The sequence below is a fragment of the Salvelinus alpinus genome, chromosome 11, assembly GCF_045679555.1.
Source record: "Salvelinus alpinus chromosome 11, SLU_Salpinus.1, whole genome shotgun sequence".
Lineage (NCBI taxonomy): Eukaryota > Metazoa > Chordata > Actinopteri > Salmoniformes > Salmonidae > Salvelinus > Salvelinus alpinus.
In genome coordinates, this window is record NC_092096.1 from 69,465,524 (window position 1) to 69,470,523 (window position 5,000).

The following is a 5,000-nucleotide window of genomic DNA, read 5'->3' on the forward strand; positions in this document are numbered from 1 at the left end:
TTAGAAGGCCAGTGCCTTATCCATTAGGCCACTGGGGTACTTGCTAACTAGGTTGCAGAGAGTGGTCTCGATCTATCAACCTCTGGGTTACGGGGCCATCACGCTTCCGCTGCGCCTCTGTAATCAGTATGACCTATACAAACTGAAAGAAGCAGTCAAACAAAGAATCACAGAGGGCACAGAGACATGCCCATGAAATTATACTTTTTTTTACCCTGTTTGCACTTCATTTCTAAAAATAGAATAGGATAGCTTCAATGCATCAACCTCTGTGTTAAATGCCCAGCTCTCTTTTTCTATCCCAAATTGCCTTCATCCACCCCAGATGGGACTCGAACCCACAATCCCTGGCTTAGGAGGCCAGTGCCTTATCCATTAGGCCACCGGGGCACTTGCTAAAAACTATCTGGATAGCAGAGAGTGGTTTCGATCTATCAACCTCTGGGTTACGGGGCCATCACGCTTCCGCTGCGCCTCTGTAATCAGTATGACCTGTACGAACTGATAGAAGCAGTTAAAAAAAGAATCACGGAGGGCACAGAGACATGTCCATGAAATTATACTTTTTTTTACCCTGTTTGCACTTCATTTTTAAAAATAGAGTAGGATATCTGACAAAAGAAGTCAAAAAAGCATCACAGAGGGCACAGAGACATGCCCATGGAATTATGCTTTTTATATTTGTTTTTGCACTTCATTGCTGAAAACAAACTGGACAGCAGAGGATGGTTTCGATCCATAAATCACTGGGTTAACTGCCCAGGATACTTCCACTTCATCACTCCGCTTTCAGGCACCCCCAAAAAATACTTGAACTCACAATACATGGATTAGGAGGCCAGTGCCTCTGTAATCAGCATGACCTGTACGAACTGATAGAAGCAGTTAAAAAAAAGAATCACGGAGGGCACAGAGACATGCCCATGAAATTATACTTTTTTTTACCCTGTTTGCACTTCATTTCTAAAAATAGAATAGGATAGCTTCAATCTCTGTGTTAAATGCCCAGCTCTCTTTTTCTATCCCAAAGTGCCTTCATCCACCCCAGATGGGACTCAAACCCACAATCCCTGGCTTAGAAGGCCAGTGCCTTATCCATTAGTCCACTGGGGTACTTGCTAACTAGGTTGCAGAGAGTGGTCTCGATCTATCAACCTCTGGGTTACGGGGCCATCACGCTTCCGCTGCGCCTCTGTAATCAGTATGACCTATACAAACTGAAAGAAGCAGTCAAACAAAGAATCACAGAGGGCACAGAGACATGCCCATGAAATTATACTTTTTTTTACCCTGTTTGCACTCATTTCTAAAAATAGAATAGGATAGCTTCAATGCATCAACCTCTGTGTTAAATGCCCAGCTCTCTTTTTCTATCCCAAATTGCCTTCATCCACCCCAGATGGGACTCGAACCCACAATCCCTGGCTTAGGAGGCCAGTGCCTTATCCATTAGGCCACTGGGGCACTTGCTAAAAACTATCTGGATAGCAGAGAGTGGTTTCGATCTATCAACCTCTGGGTTACGGGGCCATCACGCTTCCGCTGCGCCTCTGTAATCAGTATGACCTGTATGAACTGATAGAAGCAGTTAAAAAAAGAATCACGGAGGGCACAGAGACATGTCCATGAAATTATACTTTTTTTTACCCTGTTTGCACTTCATTTTTAAAAATAGAGTAGGATATCTGACAAAAGAAGTCAAAAAAAGCATCACAGAGGGCACAGAGACATGCCCATGGAATTATGCTTTTTATATTTGTTTTTGCACTTCATTGCTGAAAACAAACTGGACAGCAGAGGATGGTTTCGATCCATAAATCACTGGGTTAACTGCCCAGGATACTTCCACTTCATCACTCCGCTTTCAGGCACCCCCAAAAAATACTTGAACTCACAATACATGGATTAGGAGGCCAGTGCCTCTGTAATCAGCATGACCTGTACGAACTGATAGAAGCAGTTTAAAAAAAGAATCACGGAGGGCACAGAGACATGCCCATGAAATTATACTTTTTTTTACCCTGTTTGCACTTCATTTCTAAAAATAGAATAGCTTCAATCTCTGTGTTAAATGCCCAGCTCTCTTTTTCTATCCCAAATTGCCTTCATCCACCCCAGATGGGACTCAAACCCACAATCCCTGGCTTAAAAGGCCAGTGCCTTATCCATTAGGCCACTGGGGTACTTGCTAACTAGGTTGCAGAGAGTGGTCTCGATCTATCAACCTCTGGGTTACGGGGCCATCACGCTTCCGCTGCGCCTCTGTAATCAGTATGACCTATACAAACTGAAAGAAGCAGTCAAACAAAGAATCACAGAGGGCACAGAGACATGCCCATGAAATTATACTTTTTTTTACCCTGTTTGCACTTCATTTCTAAAAATAGAATAGGATAGCTTCAATGCATCAACCTCTGTGTTAAATGCCCAGCTCTCTTTTTCTATCCCAAATTGCCTTCATCCACCCCAGATGGGACTCGAACCCACAATCCCTGGCTTAGGAGGCCAGTGCCTTATCCATTAGGCCACTGGGGCACTTGCTAAAAACTATCTGGATAGCAGAGAGTGGTTTCGATCTATCAACCTCTGGGTTACGGGGCCATCACGCTTCCGCTGCGCCTCTGTAATCAGCATGACCTGTACGAACTGATAGAAGCAGTTTAAAAAAAGAATCACGGAGGGCACAGAGACATGCCCATGAAATTATACTTTTTTTTACCCTGTTTGCACTTCATTTCTAAAAATAGAATAGCTTCAATCTCTGTGTTAAATGCCCAGCTCTCTTTTTCTATCCCAAATTGCCTTCATCCACCCCAGATGGGACTCAAACCCACAATCCCTGGCTTAGAAGGCCAGTGCCTTATCCATTAGGCCACTGGGGTACTTGCTAACTAGGTTGCAGAGAGTGGTCTCGATCTATCAACCTCTGGGTTACGGGGCCATCACGCTTCCGCTGCGCCTCTGTAATCAGTATGACCTATACAAACTGAAAGAAGCAGTCAAACAAAGAATCACAGAGGGCACAGAGACATGCCCATGAAATTATACTTTTTTTTACCCTGTTTGCACTTCATTTCTAAAAATAGAATAGGATAGCTTCAATGCATCAACCTCTGTGTTAAATGCCCAGCTCTCTTTTTCTATCCCAAATTGCCTTCATCCACCCCAGATGGGACTCGAACCCACAATCCCTGGCTTAGGAGGCCAGTGCCTTATCCATTAGGCCACCGGGGCACTTGCTAAAAACTATCTGGATAGCAGAGAGTGGTTTCGATCTATCAACCTCTGGGTTACGGGGCCATCACGCTTCCGCTGCGCCTCTGTAATCAGTATGACCTGTACGAACTGATAGAAGCAGTTAAAAAAAGAATCACGGAGGGCACAGAGACATGTCCATGAAATTATACTTTTTTTTACCCTGTTTGCACTTCATTTTTAAAAATAGAGTAGGATATCTGACAAAAGAAGTCAAAAAAGCATCACAGAGGGCACAGAGACATGCCCATGGAATTATGCTTTTTATATTTGTTTTTGCACTTCATTGCTGAAAACAAACTGGACAGCAGAGGATGGTTTCGATCCATAAATCACTGGGTTAACTGCCCAGGATACTTCCACTTCATCACTCCGCTTTCAGGCACCCCCAAAAAATACTTGAACTCACAATACATGGATTAGGAGGCCAGTGCCTCTGTAATCAGCATGACCTGTACGAACTGATAGAAGCAGTTAAAAAAAAGAATCACGGAGGGCACAGAGACATGCCCATGAAATTATACTTTTTTTTACCCTGTTTGCACTTCATTTCTAAAAATAGAATAGGATAGCTTCAATCTCTGTGTTAAATGCCCAGCTCTCTTTTTCTATCCCAAAGTGCCTTCATCCACCCCAGATGGGACTCAAACCCACAATCCCTGGCTTAGAAGGCCAGTGCCTTATCCATTAGACAACTGGGGTACTTGCTAACTAGGTTGCAGAGAGTGGTCTCGATCTCTCAACCTCTGGGTTACGGGGCCATCACGCTTCCGCTGCGCCTCTGTAATCAGTATGACCTATACAAACTGAAAGAAGCAGTCAAACAAAGAATCACAGAGGGCACAGAGACATGCCCATGAAATTATACTTTTTTTTACCCTGTTTGCACTCATTTCTAAAAATAGAATAGGATAGCTTCAATGCATCAACCTCTGTGTTAAATGCCCAGCTCTCTTTTTCTATCCCAAATTGCCTTCATCCACCCCAGATGGGACTCGAACCCACAATCCCTGGCTTAGGAGGCCAGTGCCTTATCCATTAGGCCACTGGGGCACTGGCTAAAAACTATCTGGATAGCAGAGAGTGGTTTCGATCTATCAACCTCTGGGTTACGGGGCCATCACGCTTCCGCTGCGCCTCTGTAATCAGTATGACCTGTACGAACTGATAGAAGCAGTTAAAAAAAGAATCACGGAGGGCACAGAGACATGTCCATGAAATTATACTTTTTTTTACCCTGTTTGCACTTCATTTTTAAAAATAGAGTAGGATATCTGACAAAAGAAGTCAAAAAAAGCATCACAGAGGGCACAGAGACATGCCCATGGAATTATGCTTTATATATTTGTTTTTGCACTTCATTGCTGAAAACAAACTGGACAGCAGAGGATGGTTTCGATCCATAAATCACTGGGTTAACTGCCCAGGATACTTCCACTTCATCACTCCGCTTTCAGGCACCCCCAAAAAATACTTGAACTCACAATACATGGATTAGGAGGCCAGTGCCTCTGTAATCAGCATGACCTGTACGAACTGATAGAAGCAGTTAAAAAAAAGAATCACGGAGGGCACAGAGACATGCCCATGAAATTATACTTTTTTTTACCCTGTTTGCACTTCATTTCTAAAAATAGAATAGGATAGCTTCAATCTCTGTGTTAAATGCCCAGCTCTCTTTTTCTATCCCAAAGTGCCTTCATCCACCCCAGATGGGACTCAAACCCACAATCCCTGGCTTAGAA

At 43.6% G+C, this 5,000-nt stretch overlaps 8 non-coding genes across 8 annotated transcripts in view; all 8 read right to left on the bottom strand.

The window, feature by feature from the left end:
- Positions 1-38, bottom strand: part of trnar-ucu (transfer RNA arginine (anticodon UCU)) — a 73-nt gene extending 35 nt beyond the window's left edge. The window contains exon 1 of the tRNA in view: positions 1-38. This exon is cut by the window's left edge and continues 35 nt beyond it. This is a non-coding gene — a tRNA (tRNA-Arg).
- Positions 39-317: 279 nt separating this feature from the next.
- trnar-ccu (transfer RNA arginine (anticodon CCU)) lies at positions 318-390 on the bottom strand. The gene has a single exon. It is a non-coding gene; the product is annotated as a tRNA-Arg (tRNA).
- A 1,001-nt stretch (positions 391-1,391) lies between these two features.
- On the bottom strand, positions 1,392-1,464 carry trnar-ccu (transfer RNA arginine (anticodon CCU)). Its single transcript has one exon. It is a non-coding gene; the product is annotated as a tRNA-Arg (tRNA).
- A 998-nt stretch (positions 1,465-2,462) lies between these two features.
- trnar-ccu (transfer RNA arginine (anticodon CCU)) lies at positions 2,463-2,535 on the bottom strand. The gene has a single exon. It is a non-coding gene; the product is annotated as a tRNA-Arg (tRNA).
- A 274-nt stretch (positions 2,536-2,809) lies between these two features.
- Positions 2,810-2,882, bottom strand: trnar-ucu (transfer RNA arginine (anticodon UCU)). The gene has a single exon. It is a non-coding gene; the product is annotated as a tRNA-Arg (tRNA).
- A 279-nt stretch (positions 2,883-3,161) lies between these two features.
- trnar-ccu (transfer RNA arginine (anticodon CCU)) lies at positions 3,162-3,234 on the bottom strand. Its single transcript has one exon. It is a non-coding gene; the product is annotated as a tRNA-Arg (tRNA).
- A 1,001-nt stretch (positions 3,235-4,235) lies between these two features.
- On the bottom strand, positions 4,236-4,308 carry trnar-ccu (transfer RNA arginine (anticodon CCU)). Its single transcript has one exon. It is a non-coding gene; the product is annotated as a tRNA-Arg (tRNA).
- Positions 4,309-4,959: 651 nt separating this feature from the next.
- trnar-ucu (transfer RNA arginine (anticodon UCU)) overlaps positions 4,960-5,000 on the bottom strand; it is a 73-nt gene continuing 32 nt past the window's right edge. The window contains exon 1 of the tRNA in view: positions 4,960-5,000. This exon is cut by the window's right edge and continues 32 nt beyond it. This is a non-coding gene — a tRNA (tRNA-Arg).